The sequence below is a fragment of the Bombina bombina genome, chromosome 2, assembly GCF_027579735.1.
Source record: "Bombina bombina isolate aBomBom1 chromosome 2, aBomBom1.pri, whole genome shotgun sequence".
NCBI lineage: Eukaryota > Metazoa > Chordata > Amphibia > Anura > Bombinatoridae > Bombina > Bombina bombina.
In genome coordinates this window covers 933753466-933772112 of record NC_069500.1, presented here as the reverse complement: position 1 = coordinate 933772112, position 18647 = coordinate 933753466, and the positions used below count along the sequence as shown (strand labels likewise).

The window sequence follows — 18647 nt, the reverse complement described above, 5'->3', positions numbered from 1 at the left end:
ATTTATTTAATTATTGTAATTTTAGTTTGTTTCATTTAAATTATTTTTAACTTAGGGGGGTGTTAGGGTTAGACTTAGGTTTAGGGGTTAATAACTTTATTATAGTAGCGGCGACGTTGGGGGCGGCAGATTAGGGGGTTAATAATTGTAGGTAGGTGGCAGCGATGTTGGGGGGGCAGATTAGGGGTTAATAAAATTTATTATAGTGTTTGCGAGGCGGGAGTGCAGCAGTTTAGGGGTTAATCCATTTATTAAAGTGGCGGCGATGTCAGGTCGGCAGATTAGGGGTTAATAAGTGTAGGTAGGTGGCGGCGATGTTGGGGGGGCAGATTAGGGGTTACTAAATATAATATAGGTGTCGGCGATGTTAGGGACAGCAGATTAGGGGTTCATAGGGATATTGTAGGTGGCGGCGGTGTCCGGAGCGACAGATTAAGAGTTAATAATATAATGTAGGTGCCAGCAATAGTGGGGGTGGCAGATTAGGGGTTAATAAGTGTAAGATTAGGGGTTTTTAGATTCGGGGTTCATGTTAGGGTGTTACGTGTAGACTTAGAAAGTGTTTCCTAATAGGAAACAATGGGGCTGCGTTAAGAGCTGAACGCTGTTTTTTTGCAGGTGTTAGGTTTTTTTCAGTCAGCTCAGCCCCATTGTTTTCTACGGGGAAATCGTGCATGAGCACGTTTTTCCAGCTTAGCGCTACCGTAAGCAACGCTGGTATTGAGGTGAGAAGTGGAGCTAAATTTTGCTCAACGCTCACTTTTCTGAGGCTTACGCAGCCATTCAGAAAACTTGTAATACCAGCGTTGTTTAAAGGAAGCGCTAGAAAAAAAAGGAGCGTTAGCTCTGCAGGTTTTTACCGACAAAACTTGTAATCTAGGCGATGGTTATTAACCTGCTCTTATCCAAGGCAATCCTGAAAATGTGGCCTGTTAGGGAAGCCTGAGAACAAGTTAAACAAACGGTGCCATAGACTTACTTTGAAGTTCACAACAATCACCATTGAATTGTTTATATGTGGATATTAAATTCTACATTCAATAATTATATATTACATTTAATCTAATTTATGGTTAGAAAAATAAATATAACTTTTTTTAAGAAACCAAAACATTTTTTATTGGTAACATTTGACCATATCTGGTTTAGAGCACAGAAACTAGAAATGTTAACAAATAATAATAAAAAAAACCATTTAGCCCATCTAGTCTGTCCATATTATTAAAAAAATGTTCACAGACCTCCTATTATGTCCAAAGACCTTCTTTGACATGACCAAGGACCACCCAAAACCACACCCACCCTCACATCACCTCAATTTTCCAAAACATGGCCCCACCCATAACCACACCCACCCTCACATCACCTCAACTTTCCCAAACATGGCCCCACCCATAAATTACTAGTGGGCCACTGCTCAGAAGCTTTTAGTCTCCCACATCTCGGAAATCCTCTGGCAGATGTTGGGAGGTATGCTAAGATGGCTGAATCACTCTCCTGTGAACACACAGATTCTAATAGTGGTCTTGTAAAATATGTGTATACAATGATACTTGTTGCCTCTAGCTTCTAAGAGAACAGATGGAGAGAATAATTTTATCTCAGCTTTCAAAGACTCATTATAATTAATTAATTATAAATACTTTAATTTAGCCTTTATTATTTATATGTTTATTTAAATATAGTGTATGAAAAGAGATTCCGACATCCATCAATTCTTAAAAGTATTCAGTCTTTATTGATATTCTTTAAAACAGGAACACAGCAAACAAACGGTCAAGTGAACCTAGGCGCAGCACACAGGCATACGCGTTTCGGAAGTAGATTCCGAAGTCACAGCCTAAGTGCTAAACCCCCATATCCAATTTAAAAGCCAAGTAGGTAAATGTGATTGGTTAAAACAAAACAACGCCCTAGTTTTACTGACCAATGATATGATATATATAATTAAGAAACTAATGTCTATTCTTTAAAAGAGTAACATAATAGCACAGATATTTTACATGTAAATCTAAGAAATGAATTGAAGACGAGGAGATAAATTGACAAAACATCTGGTAGATAAAGGCTAAAAATGGAAAACACGAGTGAAAGAACCAGACTGTGTATGTACATTCCAATATACATATAAATCAGATACTCTTACTGCATGTACATATAGACAGAATATTCAACGAGAGATATATATAAAAATGTGTACATTCTTAGCATAGCAATCATAAATAAGCTAAGGGTAAATGTGCAAAGGTGCTCAAAAAACATTGATATTATCTTTGGCACAGAATCTATTTATATACTCTCATGTCAAAGTACGTAACATAGGTGCTAGGATGATAAACAAATAGTATATTAATAACCACATAAATAGAAATATAGGCACACAGTCTATATGAACTTAGTAGCTGATTATATGTAGAATTCGTATATTTCGTCACATAGCTAATATTGTATCGAATATATAGGTAGACTTAGATATTATAATCTATTGGAGACATATACATTAGATTAAAACATAAGAACCTAGTCTGCAATAAATGTTCTGTATATTAAACACTATATACACTCTCAAAATTATCAAAATATAGATGGGTATATCTTGTATAGCTTGGCTAAAAGATAGTAGATCGGGCTAAGGTACAAATCTAGACAGAAATATTACTATTAAGTGTAAGCTATATGTGGAAAGAAACAAAGAATACTAATAAGGAAGAGTGGACAGAGAATACTTACTCCCAGTGATTGATAATATCAAACCTGGAGTTAAGTCCATTTGGCAGCCTAGTATCTAAAGTAAATATCCAATATGCTTCCCTTCGTGCCAGAATGGTGTCAATGTCCCCACCCCTAGTTGGTCTAATGATCTTCTCTATAGCACACCATGAAAAGTATTTTAGATCATTATTATGAAAACCTCCAAAGTGCTGGACTATAGGTGTAGTTGCTCTATTCTGTTTGAATGATGATAAGTGTTCACGCATTCTAGTATTGAGATCTCTAGAGGTGAGCCCTACATACTGAATGTTACAAAGGGAACATTCGATAAGGTATACGGCATATTCAGTAGTGCAGTTCATGCAAGTGTCAATATCATAGGTTCTATGAGTAACCTTACTACAAAAATTCTTTGTCACTTTCACATAGTCGCACGGTTTACATTTACGTCTGCCACATCTGTACATGCCAGTATGCCTTAACCAGGATCCCCCTGGCTCATCCTTTGGTTTAAGTAATGTAGGTGCCAGGATATTACCCAAAGTTGGGCTCCTCCTGTAGGAACATCTAATGCCATTTTTAACAGTGTTAATTAGTTTGTCGTCCGCAGAGAGGAGTGAGAAGTGCTTACGGACAATTTTGCAGATGTCATGATACTGTGCACTATGATTAGTGACAAAGGTTACACCTTTGAACTCTGTCCTCTCAGCGGATTTCAAATGAAGAAGATCTTTTCTCTCTATGGCACTGACTGCCTTCTTTGCTCTTCTTACTATAGCTCTTGGATATTTTCTACTGATTAGCCTCTGTTCAAGATCTACAGACTCTTTTTCGAACTGCACAGAACTTGTGCAGTTTCGTCTGAGTCTTGTAAATTCACCTTTTGCGATAGCAAAAGGGACATGTTTCGGATGACAACTAGTACCTTGGAGCAAAGAATTACCTGATATTGGTTTTCTATATACAGTGGACTCAATCTTACCTTGAGAATTACTACTTAATGTCACATCAAGATAATTAATGCTATGTGAACTGTACTCATAAGTGAATTTGAGATTAATGTCATTCATATGTAGATATTCCAGAAAATCTGGAATAATCTCCTCACCACCTGTCCAAATGAAAATGAGATCATCTATATATCTCTGATAAAGAGATATATGATCTCTGAAAGGATTACTATCTCCAAAAATGTGGTAAAACTCCCACCATCCTAGAAATAAATTTGCATAGGAGGGGGCAAACTTTGCCCCCATGGCTGTACCACATCTTTGGAGATAGTAGGTGTCCTCAAACTTAAAAAAATTATGAGTAAGTAAAAATGTAAGAACTTTCAGAATGTAATTCTTAAGTGTGGAATCATAATCAGTGAAATGATCCAAAAAAAAGGTAACAGCTTCCACTCCTTTAGAGTGTGGAATGCTCGAGTAGAGAGAGACAACATCAATAGTTAACCATGTACAAGAGTCCGACCATTCTACATGTTCAAGTGTATTTAAAATGTGCTTAGTGTCTCTTACATAGGAGAGCAATGACAGAACCATAGGCTGCAGAATATTGTCAATCCACTGGGATAAATTTCCCAGAAGGGATTCAACACCGCTCACAATGGGGCGGCCTTTGACTTCAATGAGAGATTTATGTGTTTTTGGGAAATGGTGGAACAAGGGAGTCTTAGGGCTGTCAACAAAAAGAAATTCAGCCGTGTTAGTATCAATGCACCCTTGTTCCAAACCATCATCCAAAAGATGTTTTAATTCATGTTTATATTCTGGTGTAGGGTCTCTGTTTAAGATCAAATAGTCTTCCCCATTCTGTAGTTGTCTTAAACCTTCTGCCACATATTGTGTGCGATCCAGTACCACAACCATTCCGCCCTTATCTGATTTTCTGACAACCAGGTCATTATTGCTTTTTAGAGAAGAAATAGCTTCTTTCTCAGACAAGGACAGATTGTACTTGCGGCTTGATCTGTGAGATTTAAGTTTTACTAAGTCTTGTTCTACTCTGCTATGGAAAGTTTCTATAATGTTTCCTCTACTTTGAATGGGGTAGAATCTGGACTTTTTTTTGATGCTAGGTCCCCTACTTCTCATATCTTGCTCAATAGTTGAGCTAAGTTGAAGTTGTTGTAAGGAAACAATGTCACACCCTTCATGAAAACTAGGTTTATTAAGATATATATCATAGTTCTGTGGAGTGTCAGATATGGTTTCATCAGTATTCCCTGGGACATCAGAAAAATGTTTTTGTAGTGTAATATTTCTGGTAAGTCTATTTACGTCTATAATAGTCTGAAATAGATCGAAATCATTCGTAGGAGCAAAGTTTAGACCAAGATTTAGTACTTTGTACTCTGCTGCATTTAAAGAAAAAGATGACAAGTTAACCACATTACCCACTATTTGTACTTCGTCTGTGGTCTTGGTTCCCTCAACTGGTAACCTTCTCGGTTGTTGGCCAGATTCTGGCCATGAATTAGGCGAATTCCCCCTCCCCCTGCTACACCACCCTGTGCCTGAGGAAAAACCTGTTCCATAACGGAATTATCCATACTTGGTACGTTGAGTGCAGTTTCTACGTATATGGACTGTTTTGGTTTGGTGGAATGTTTTACTCGGCTAGTGTTAGGAATAGGTGTAGGGTAGGGAATAATAGCAGCATTGGTAACCGTATTTTCTATATTTATACCTGCAGTTTGTTGTGTGTCATACTCTTCTTCTGTATGTCTTTCCCCATCACTAGAGTATTCTGTGTCGCTACCTGAAAAAGTGACATTTTTTTGTGAATTTTGTTTGTTTTTGTTATTTTTATTATTATTATTATTATCCACTCTTCCTTATTAGTATTCTTTGTTTCTTTCCACATATAGCTTACACTTAATAGTAATATTTCTGTCTAGATTTGTACCTTAGCCCGATCTACTATCTTTTAGCCAAGCTATACAAGATATACCCATCTATCTTTTGATAATTTTGAGAGTGTATATAGTGTTTAATATACAGAACATTTATTGCAGACTAGGTTCTTATGTTTTAATCTAATGTATATGTCTCCAATAGATTATAATATCTAAGTCTACCTATATATTCGATACAATATTAGCTATGTGACGAAATATACGAATTCTACATATAATCAGCTACTAAGTTCATATAGATTGTGTGCCTATATTTCTATTTATGTGGTTATTAATATACTATTTGTTTATCATCCTAGCACCTATGTTACGTACTTTGACATGAGAGTATATAAATAGATTCTGTGCCAAAGATAATATCAATGTTTTTTGAGCACCTTTGCACATTTACCCTTAGCTTATTTATGATTGCTATGCTAAGAATGTACACATTTTTATATATATCTCTCGTTGAATATTCTGTCTATATGTACATGCAGTAAGAGTATCTGATTTATATGTATATTGGAATGTACATACACAGTCTGGTTCTTTCACTCGTGTTTTCCATTTTTAGCCTTTATCTACCAGATGTTTTGTCAATTTATCTCCTCGTCTTCAATTCATTTCTTAGATTTACATGTAAAATATCTGTGCTATTATGTTACTCTTTTAAAGAATAGACATTAGTTTCTTAATTATATATATCATATCATTGGTCAGTAAAACTAGGGCGTTGTTTTGTTTTAACCAATCACATTTACCTACTTGGCTTTTAAATTGGATATGGGGGTTTAGCACTTAGGCTGTGACTACGGAATCTACTTCCGAAACGCGTATGCCTGTGTGCTGCGCCTAGGTTCACTTGACCGTTTGTTTGCTGTGTTCCTGTTTTAAAGAATATCAATAAAGACTGAATACTTTTAAGAATTGATGGATGTCGGAATCTCTTTTCATGCATGTCTTATTCCAGTGTCATCCGACACATCAGCTGTGTTACTGTTTTGAAGCGGACCCGAGCGGCAGTTTCTTTCCTGGTAAAGAACCCATATGATTGGTGGATTGCCGAGCACGTCATTACCCACACCTTCCAACGAGCCACTCAGTGTAAACCCTGTGAGCCGCGTAATTTGAAGCTGGCGTCTTCGTGTGCGGCACAGGAGTAGCCGAAGGATATTGGCAGCGCTGGTGGCGGAACATATGTATCGATCTTTCGAAGTGGTGTGGTGAGTTATTCTTTACTTACGTTTTTGCTCCGACACCAATGGAGTGACATTGAGGATTGACTTTGTGTAACTTGGGTCCTATATCAAATTTTGAGCCAAGCATTGCTCACGGCCATACTGTTTGGGTTTTCTTTGTGTTTGCATTTTATTTAAATATAGTCTCACAATCTTACATAATATTATTTTTTGTTGTTTTTTTGCTTAGCATTTAAAATTTGGAACATTTTTAAGACATACATTTATAATGTTAACTTGATTTAAGATATACAAAGTAAAATCATAGCATGTATCTTTATTGCAGTTTATTTTCAAGATAAAACTGTTTTATAATAAAACCTCCCAAAGATTTGCAGACTCCTATAGATATAAATCATTGATTCTTGATAAAGAAAATAATCTGACTTTGGCTGATTTGTCAACATTTCAAAGTAATGAGCACATACATCAAAAATGTGTTAAAACATTTACTTTATTATTGACATGCTAGCATTTGAAGCCCAGTACTAGCAAACCCCCCTTATGGGAAAATATGTATCACATGTTAATTTTAGCAAATTTATTTTTCCCCAACCCTCTCGTAAAACAAATAAGAGAATAAAAAACAAATGTCAAATGTAATTATTTGCTATGGGGATATTCAAAAATCTTTTATGAGTCTGGTAATCAGAACCCTGTTTTAATAGGGCACTAGCTGAAGACCCTGGTAAAATGTAGGGGTAACATTTTTGGTGTGGTCGAGAACTTAAGATGGACCAACTGATATTTTAAAACTATGAAATGAAGTCTAACCAATAGAGACTAATGGGAAATAAAAAATAAAAATCTATCTTAAATTCATATTTTTCTATGTACCTTAAACTATATAGACTTTATTAATCATTGAGATGGCATATGTCAGGGTTCTAGCATATATGACTTGCCTAGCTAATAGCACTTTTAATTGCTTCATCCCATGACATGAAGTTTGTTGTATAATTTGTTGTATAGTTTGCTGTATAGTTTGCTGTATATGTTGTTGTATAGTTTGTCGTATAGGTTGTTGTATAGTTTGTTGTATAGGTTGTTTTATAGTTTGTTGTATAGGTTGTTGTATAGGTTGTTATATAGGTTGATGCATAGTTTGTTGTATAGTTTGTTATATAGGTTGATGCATAGTTTGTTGTATAGGTTGTTGTATAGCTGGTTGTATAGGTTGTTGTATAGCTGGTTGTATAGTTTGTTTTATAGGTTGATGCATAGTTTGTTGTATAGTTTGTTGTATAGGTTGTTGTATAGGTTGTTGTATAGTTTGTTGTATAGGTTGTTATATAGTTTGTTGCATAATTTGTTGTATAGTTTGTTGTATAATTTGTTATATAGGTTGATGCATAGTTTGTTGTATAGTTTGTTATATAGGTTGATGCATAGTTTGTTGTATAGTTTGTTATATAGGTTGATGCATAGTTTGTTGTATAGGTTGTTGTATAGCTGGTTGTATAGTTTGTTATATAGGTTGATGCATAGTTTGTTGTATAGTTTGTTATATAGTTTGTTGTATAAGTTGTTGTATAGTTTGTTGTATAGTTTGTTGTATAGGTTGTTGTATAGGTTGTTATATAGTTTGTTGTATAAGTTGTTGTATAGTTTGTTGTATAGTTTGTTATATAGTTTGTTGTATAATTTGTTGTATAGTTTGTTGTATAATTTGTTATATAGGTTAATGCATAGTTTGTTGTATAGGTTGTTGTATAGTGCCATCAATTATGTTCTTACTACGTGAGTAAGAAACTCTTTAGTGAATATCTGTCCATTATTGAGGATATTGTTGGCTTACTTGCTTGGGCTTTGCTTCGTTTTTGCTACCTTGACATGAACAGCACCTCAATGCAGTCTCATTCATTCCTCTCTTTTACAATCTCTTACAGGCATGGTGTTAGCTGTGAAGCTTATTGTTTTTCATAATATCTTCCTGAATACCAGCTTCCAGCCTGTTTTTGACTATAATAAACATATTAAAAGTAATTCAAGAATGTCTGAGATACCATTAATGTATTCTAAGACCAGCTGAGCCTACGCTTCAGAAAACAATATGTACTTGCTAGATGGGACCTCTGGAATGTACCTATATTAAACAATATGGCTGCTCTAATCCCAAATGAACTGTAAATACAGGAGTTGCATAATACATTGATAGTTGTTAATAAATTATATACTCTAAATAAGAATTAAAAAACAAAAAGAAAATCATAAATAAAATGTAATTGCAATTAGATCACAAAATATTTATAATGTTTTCAAGCAAATGAAAATACCTTCTTTTAGTTTGCTCTGCCAATATATGATTTTAGCAACCACAGATGCATTTTTAAAGGGGTATTGATAAACCATGATATTGTAATATAAAATGTTTCTTTAAATGCAATACACTTTCATTATTTTGTCCCCTTTTCCTGTAATTTAGCTCTAAATAGTTTATATAAAAAAATAGGCACCACCCTGTTGGACCTTAGTTATCTTCAATTTCAAAGCATTTTCATCTTATCTCATATTCCTTACTAAGTAATAAAAGTAACAATTATAATTGAGGTAGTAAAGTAACCATATTACAGGACTTTAATATTTGATATATTCCCCACAACCATTGTTTACTCATTACTGTTTTATCCATCCCTAATCATCTTCAGGAGAAGAGATACGGATAACCTAGGTTTCAACATGGCAGGACCCATTCATTTACAGAAAATACAACTTTACACTACAACTGATATAATTTAAACTATATCTACAAACTATTCATAGGCTACTATTTGCTTTGAATACATCATTATATCTAACCTAATATAGCTATAATACTGATTAGAACAAGCATATGAAATCTGACTGTTGGTTTCAGAAATACAATAATATAACTTATTCTTTACTAGTAATATAGCTAGAACGCCAAGGGAGACGACAATGCCTGACTGCACCTTAATATTGCATTGCTCAATCCTCTTAGGATCAACTTGCTACCTTATATTCACTGAGCTTGAAAATTGATGTAACCAGTTCCTTCCTTTTGCACAAATTGCAATTTATATTGTTCACATAGGTTATTTTTTTATTATACTCCAGAGTAAATTTATAAATGCATTACTTGTCCTCTAGAGTTTTTGGCATCTAAGGTATATATTTTAACCTGCAAATTGCATGCATTTTTAATAGAATATTGGTTCAGTAACAGGTATATAGCTGGGATAGACCCCGTCTACATATAGGAGCCGAATGATCAAGCTCCGAATGGATGCCCCTGTTTCCATGCAAGCCTTTAGGCTCACCGGAAACAGCAGTTATGAAGCAGAGGTCTTAAGACCGCTGCTCCATAACTGGTCTGCCTGCTCTGAGGCTGTGGACATCAATCTGCCCGATCCTATATAATCGGGCTGATTGACACCCCCTGTTAGCGGCCGATTGGCTGTGAATCTGGTGCTTGTGCAATGATAAATAATGCGCTAAGCGGTTCATATCCGACAGACCGATGATAAATCGGACCCATAGTGTCTGCCTCATGCTACTTATTTATCCTTTAAAAGGATAGTAAACACCAAAAATTTTATTGTTTAAAAAGATAGATAATCCCTTTATTTACCATTACCCAGTTTTGCATAACCCACACTGTTATAGAAATATACTTTTTACTTCTGTAATAATCTTGTATTTAAGCTTCATTATTTCAATATTCCCATTTATTCGATTAATGTTAAAGACTTTAAGACAATACAGTTTTGACAATTTACGCCGGTTCAATTTGCGCAGTTTCAGAATAACTACCTCTTTTTCAGTCATGTGACTGCTATTGAAAAGCTTTGGAAAGCAACGTGCACTAATTAAAATAGCCAGTAGGTGGAGCTGTCCGTTTGTTTTGCAGCAAAGTTATGCAACTTAGCAGCCTGAAATTTATATGTGTACACAGAGCAGACATTAGCTATCGAGCAACAAGTTTTAGCAGATACTTCTCTATTATCTTCCTGTCCAGCTGCTTGAGATGAGGGTGCCTAACTGCTTATTAATTACTGCAGATTGAAATGCATAGAATAGGTGCAGGCCCAATATTATTCTAATATGCTAACAATGCAGAGAACTGATTGCAGAAAAAGTAAAAAAAACGTTTTTGTTCATTAAACTTAGTTTGATGATGATGCAGTCTGTTGTATGATTATTTAAATAGGTGCTGTTAGCAAATGTTTTTGTTCATTAAACTTAGTTTGATGATGATACAATCTATATTATTAGGTTTATAATGCTGTTTAGCATTTAAAGTCTTCATTTCAAAGCATTAAAAATAATGTATTAGGTGTTACTTATGACAATTTTGAGAGGGGCCTGGAACATAATCCCCTCACTTCCCATTGACTTACATTATAAACTGGGTTTCAATTTACAAAGGTTTCAATTTACAACCATTCCTCCTGGAACCTAACCCCAGCGTAAACTGAGGGCTACCTGTATATTAAGAATAATTTTGGCAGTATTAAAGGGCCAGTAAACCTAGGACATAATGTTATATAATTCTGAACATAGTGCAGAATTATATAACATTAGCTTAGCTCCAGATTTAAAAAGTGAATAGTTAAAAAGATATCACGCAAAGAAAACAGAACACCACTCTTGGCTCTACTGAGCGGGTCTGTTTTCTTCTGCTAAGCACATCACGGGCACGCTGTCTATTCACATCTAGTAGCGGGAGCGAGCTACATTGATGTTAATAGCGCGATCGGACCGGCTGTGATTAGACAGCATGCCCAGATGCGCTTAGTGTTCTGTTTTCTTTGCATGATATCTTTTTAACTATTCACTTTTTAAATCTGGAGCTAAGCTAATGTTATATAATTCTGCACTATGTGCAGAATTATATAACATTATTTCCTAGGTTTACTGGCCCTTTTATTGTTATAAAAATCAAAACAAAAAAGGTACCTGCAACAGTTTCCTGTAGTATATATGTATGTGTATATATACACCCTAAATTAACATTGTATATTTTTTAATTCCAGTGACTTAATAGAACATTTCTGTTGTGCATGATTGATAGATGGACTGCACGGCCAGGTATCTGTTCTGGTGTTATATGGCTAACAAAAGGGGCTTTAGGGTCAGAGAACGTGTCTGTTGTGGTTGTATGGCTGACAGAGGGGCTCTAGGGTCAGGGAATTGATCTTATGTGGGTATATGGCTGATAGAGGGGCAGTAAGGCCATGGAACTGATCTGATTTAGGTATATTACTGAGAGGAGCTGTAGGGCCAGGGAACTGATCTGATTTAGGTATATTTCTGAGAGGGGCTGTAGGGCTAGGGAACCGATCTTATTTAGGTATATTACTGAGAGGGGCTGTAGGGTGACGGAACTGATCTGATTTAAGTATATTACTGAGAGGGGCTGTAGGGCTAGGGGAACTGATCTGATTTATGTATATTACTGAGAGAGGCTGTAGGGCTAGGGGAACTGATCTGATTTAGGTATATTACTTAGAGGGGCTGTAGGGCCAGGGAACTGATCTGATTTAGGTATATTACTAAGAGGGGCTGTAGGGCCAGGGAACTGATCTGATTTAGGTATATTACTGAGAGGGGCTGTAGGGCTAGGGAACTGATCTGATTTAGGTATATTACTGAGAGGGTCTGTAGGGCCAGGGAACTGATCTGATTTAGGTATATTACTGAGAGGGGCTGTAGGGCCAGGGAACTGATCTGATTTAGGTATATTACTGAGAGAGGCTGTAGGGCCAGGGAACTGATCTGATTTAAGTATATTACTGAGAGGGGCTGTAGGGATAGGGAACTGATCTGATTTAGGTATATTACTGAGAGGGGCTGTAGGGCGAGGGAACTGATCTGATTTAGGTATATTACTGAGAGGGGCTGTAGGGCGAGGGAACTGATCTGAATTAAGTATATTACTGAGAGGGGCTGTAGGGCCAGGGAACTGATCTGATTTAAGTATATTACTGAGAGGGGCTGTAGGGCCAGGGAACTGATCTGATTTAGGTATATTACTGAGAGGGGCTGTAAGGCCAGGGAACTGATCTGATTTAGGTATTTTACTGAGAGGAGCTGTAGGGCCAGGGAACTGATCTGATTTTGGTATATTACCGAGAGGGGCTGTAGGGCCAGGGAACTGATCTGAATTAAGTATATTACTGAGAGGGGCTGGAGGGCTAGGGGAACTGATCTGATTTAGGTATATTACTAAGAGGGGCTGTAGGGCCAGGGAACTGATCTGATTTAGGTATATTACTGAGAGGGGCTGTAGGGCTAGGGAACTGATCTGAATTAAGTATATTACTGAGAGGGGCTGTAGGGCCAGGGAACTGATCTGACTTAAGTATATTACTGAGAGGGGCTGTAGGGCCAGGGAACTGATCTGATTTAAGTATATTACTGAGAGGGGCTGTAGGGCCAGGGAACTGATCTGATTTAGGTATATTACTAAGAGGGGCTGTAAGGCCAGGGAACTGATCTGATTTAGGTATTTTACTGAGAGGAGCTGTAGGGCCAGGGAACTGATCTGATTTTGATATATTACTGAGAGGGGCTGTAGAGCTAGGGAACTGATCTGATTTAGGTATATAGCTGAGAGGGGCTGTAGGGCGAGGGAACTGATCTGATTTAGGTATATTACTGAGAGGGGCTATATAGCCAGGGAACTGATCAGATTTAGGTATATTACTGAGAGGGGCTGTAGGGCCAGGGAACTGATCTGATTTAGGTATATTACTGAGAGGGGCTGTAGGGCCAGGGAACTGATCTGATTTAGGTATATTACTAAGAGGGGCTGTAGGGCCAGGGAACTGATCTGATTTAGGTATATTACTGAGAGGGGCTGTAGGGCCAGGGAACTGATCAGATTTAGGTATATTACTGAGAGGGGCTGTAGGGCCAGGGAACTGATCTGATTTAGGTATATTACTGAGAGGGGCTGTAGGGCCAGGGAACTGATCTGATTTAGGTATATTACTAAGAGGGGCTGTAGGGCCAGGGAACTGATCTGATTTAGGTATATTACTGAGAGGGGCTGTAGGGCCAGGGAACTGATCAGATTTAGGTATATTACTGAGAGGGGCTGTAGGGCCAGGGAACTGATCTGATTTAGGTATATTACTGAGAGGGGCTGTAGGGCCAGGGAACTGATCTGATTTAGGTATATTACTGAGAGGGGCTGTAGGGCCAGGGAACTGATCTGATTTAGGTATATTACTGAGAGGGGCTGTAGGGCCAGGGAACTGATCTGATTTAGGTATATTACTGAGAGGGGTTGTAGGGCTAGGGGAACTGATCTGATTTAGGTATATTACTGAGAGGGGCTGTAGGGCCAGGGAACTGATCTGATTTAGGTATATTACTGAGAGGGGCTGTAGGGCCAGGAAACTGATCTGATTTAGGTATATTACTGAGAGGGGCTGTAGGGCCAGGGAACTGATCTGATTTAGGTATATTACTGAGAGGGGCTGTAGGGCCAGGGAACTGATCTGATTTAGGTATATTACTGAGAGGGGCTGTAGGGCCAGGGAACTGATCTGATTTAGGTATATAGCTGAGAGAGGCCATAGGGCTAGGGGAACTGATCTGATTTAGGTATATTACTGAGAGGGGCTGTAGGGCTAGGGAACTGATCTGATTTAGGTATATTACTGAGAGGGGCTGTAGGGCCAGGGAACTGATCTGATTTAGGTATATTACTGAGAGGGACTGTAGGGCCAGGGAACTGATCTGATTTAAGTATATTACTGAGAGGGGCTGTAGGGCTAGGGAACTGATCTGATTTAGGTATATTACTGAGAGGGGCTGTAGGGCTAGGGGAACTGATCTGATTTAGGTATATTACTGAGAGGGGCTGTAGGGCTAGGGAACTGATCTGATCTAGGTATATTACTGAGAGGGGCTGTAGGGATAGGGAACTGATCTGATTTAGGTATATTACTGAGAGGGGCTGTAGGGCTAGGGAACTGATCTGATTTAGGTATATAGCTGAGAGGGGCTGTAGGGCCAGGGAACTGATCTTATTTAGGTATATTACTGAGAGGGGCTGTAGGGCTAGAGGAACTGATCTGATTTAGGTATATTACTGAGAGGGGCTGTAGGGCTAGGGAACTGATCTGATTTAGGTATATTACTGAGAGGGGCTGTAGGGCTAGGGGAACTGATCTGATTTAGGTATATTACTGAGAGGGGCTGTAGGGCCAGGGAACTGATCTGATTTAGGTATATTACTGAGAGGGGCTGTAGGGATAGGGAACTGATCTGATTTAGGTATATTACTGAGAGGGGCTGTAGGGCTAGGGAACTGATCTGATTTAGGTATATAGCTGAGAGGGGCTGTAGGGCCAGGGAACTGATCTTATTTAGGTATATTACTGAGAGGGGCTGTAGGGCTAGGGAACTGATCTGATTTTGGTATATTACTGAGAGGGGCTGTAGGGCCAGGGAACTGATCTTATTTAGGTATATTACTGAGAGGGGCTGTAGGGCTAGGGGAACTGATCTGATTTAGGTATATTACTGAGAGGGGCTGTAGGGCTAGGGAACTGATCTGATTTAGGTATATTACTGAGAGGGGCTGTAGGGCTAGGGGAACTGATCTGATTTAGGTATATTACTGAGAGGGGCTGTAGGGCTAGGGAACTGATCTGATTTAGGTATATAGCTGAGAGGGGCTGTAGGGCCAGGGAACTGATCTGATGTAGTTATATGTCACTTGTCTAGTAAAAATGCTGCAGGGCTAAAGGTCTGATTTATAGTCTCGTGGGAATTTGGCTGACAGGCACTGAATTACAAAAACAGAATAAATATTTTAAAGCTGTTCATAAATTTCATCTCATTAGCAAATTTGACTGGGATCTGCTCTTTCTGAGCAGTTTTATTATATAAACCCCTTGAAATACCTCTAGAGAGCCTTTGTTTTCTCCTTTGCTGTTACCAGTCACGACCAGATGGAAATGAGTTCCTGAACAAATCAGCAATCTCTGTGTAGCAAGCAAATTACAGAATACTTGCATATTATGTATGCACTCCAGCCTCCCTAGGGTATACCAGCTGTGCCGGATTGTCACTGGTTGGGAGGTCTGCCCACTGTCTGTCTCGTACCTTTCCACATTAGGGCAAATTTCCCAGTTTCCGGGGGCTGCACAAGTTAGCCGGTGTGTTAGGGGGAATGGAGAAAAAAACAACTTGTAGAGGTAAATTACAGAAGAAAACATGCATGATAAATAATGAATGTATGTTTAATTGTTTTCATGTTATTTTACTATAGTTAATTGCTGTAATTAATCATTGAATTAACTAATTAATTCATTCATTAATTAAATTTGTTATTGGGGATTTCATTTTAAGTTCCATCTCTTTAAATTCTGCTTGATAATAGAATAGAACAGATATTGAAAAAAAAAATGTAGCATATTATTTTGTCATAAAGCTCAGCACATTTTTAATGTGCAGTACTGAATTTAATAAACATCTCTTTTTATTAGCGACCACCCTAATAATTGTACTAGCTAGTAAAACACTTAAAATCCCTAATTTACAAGTATCTCAATGCTACACATTTTATACTTTACTCAAAATGCACGTCTTTAATTACAAGTACAACTACATAGTATTACACGTGAATGGCATTAAACAAACATTAATAAAAATTATTGTGTTCTGTATAATGAGTGAAATGATGTGAACAGAATATGGTGATTACTTTTTAAATTTATTTTGCCTCAATAACTCATTTAATTTGTTTACTATGATTTGGCATTGAAAAGCTTTTACGATACTAAATTTAAATAAAATTATAGAGTTGATATATTTATTTAGAAAGCAGTTTGGCTTTAATTGTAATAGGACCCCAAAAATATAAATGTGGAATTAACTGACCATTAGCAAAGTAAAAAAAATAAATCAAAATGCAAGTAAAATTTATAACTGACAATTATTATACTTTGAAAGCGCATTTGCTTATAAAATGATTTTCATATAAAGAAGATTACTTATACACAAAAAATGCATGTGAAAACACAGTAACTAAAATCGTTTTTTCATTTAACACGGGTAATGCCTGTTAAAAAAAAAATAGCAGAAAAAGTTTTTTAGCACTGACTGATAGAGACAATCCTATTGGTGGACAGACACAATTCCACAAGTTCAATGAGAAAAAGTAGGTTTATTCAGAACAGAGATATCAGTTTTACAAAACAAAATATAGGTAGCCCTCTGTTTATACCGGTTCAATCTGCGCCGTTTCAGAAAAACAACCTTTTTTTCAGTCATTTGGAAAGCAATGCACTAATTAAAATAGCCAGTAGGTGGAGCTGTCCGCTTGTTTTGCAGCAAAGTTATGCAACTTACAGCCTTAAATGGATCTGTGTACACAGATCAGACCAGATCTATCGAGCAAAATTTAGCAGCCACTTCCCTATTATCTTCCTGTCCAGCAGCTTCAGGTGAGGGTGTCTAACTGCCTATTAATCACTGCAGATTGAAATGCATAGAATAGGTGCAGACCCAATATTATCTAACATGCTAACAAAGCAGAGAACTGATTGCAGAAAAATGCAAGTAAAAAAACGTTTTTGTTCAATAAACTTAGTTTGATGATGATGCAGTCTGTTGTGTAATTATTTTATTAGGTGATGTTTAGCAAATGTTTTTGTTCATTAAACTTGGTTTGATGATGATACAATCTATACTATGAGGTTTATAATGCTGTTTAGCATTTAAAGTCTTCATTTCAAAGCTTTAAAAATAATGTATTTGGTGTTCCTTTTTTTGAGAGGGGCCTGGAACCTAACTCCCTCACTTCCCATTGACTTACATTATAAACTGGATTTCAATTTACAACAGTTTTGATTTACAACCATTCCTCCTGGAACCTAACCCCGGCGTAAACTGAGGGCGGGCTACCTGTATAAAAAAACAAAAGTGAATACATTTTCAAATAATATCAAGCAATTAGAAATATACAGCAAGTTGCATACATAGCTGTTGTTCATCTTAACATTTATTATACATATTCAACTGTTTACTTCTGAAATTTTTAGACTTTTTAACCTGTTTATGCCTTAACAATTACTTCTAAAAAATTACTAATATACGGCTAGATTACAAGTGTTGTGGTACGGCTTTTTACCATTCCGCACTCAAAAAAATGACGTTTTTGTGTGGGATTTTCATAGCGCCAGTATTACAGGTTGTACATTAAGGCTAAAATGCTTGCGTTACAGCCTATACCGACACGAGCCATATCGCCATCTGGGAGCAGTAGTTATGGATTTTGTGAAAAAAAAATGTTTCACAAAACTCATAACTAAACTGTTACAAAGTACACTTACACCCATAAACTACCTATTAACCCCTAAACCGCCGCCCTCCTGCATCGCAAACACTATTTAAAACGCATTAACCCCTAATCTACCGCCAACCCACATCACGACTATTAAATAAACCTAATAACCCCTAATCTGCAGCCCACCCACATTGCCAACACTGTTTAAATATATTAACCCCTAATCCGCCGCTCCCCAACATCGCCGCCACTATAATAAAGTTATTAACCCCTTAACCTCCGGCCTCCCACATCGCCGCCACTATAATAAAGTTATTAACCCCTAAACCTCCGGCCTCCCACATCGCCGCCACTATAATAAAGTTATTAACTCCTAAACCTCCGGCCTCCCACACCGCCGCCACTAAATAAACCTATTAACCCCTAAACCACCGCCCCCCCACATCGCAAAACACTGTTTTAAACTTTTAACCCCTAAACCTAACACCTCCTAACTTTAAATTAAAATTACAATTACAATATAACT

General features: G+C 37.2%; 1 protein-coding gene across 8 annotated transcripts in view; it reads left to right on the top strand.

Moving 5' to 3' along the window:
• ARHGAP24 (Rho GTPase activating protein 24) overlaps window positions 1-18647 on the top strand; it is a 1035233-nt gene that overhangs the window by 615776 nt on the left and 400810 nt on the right. The gene's annotated exons all lie outside the window — the stretch shown is intronic.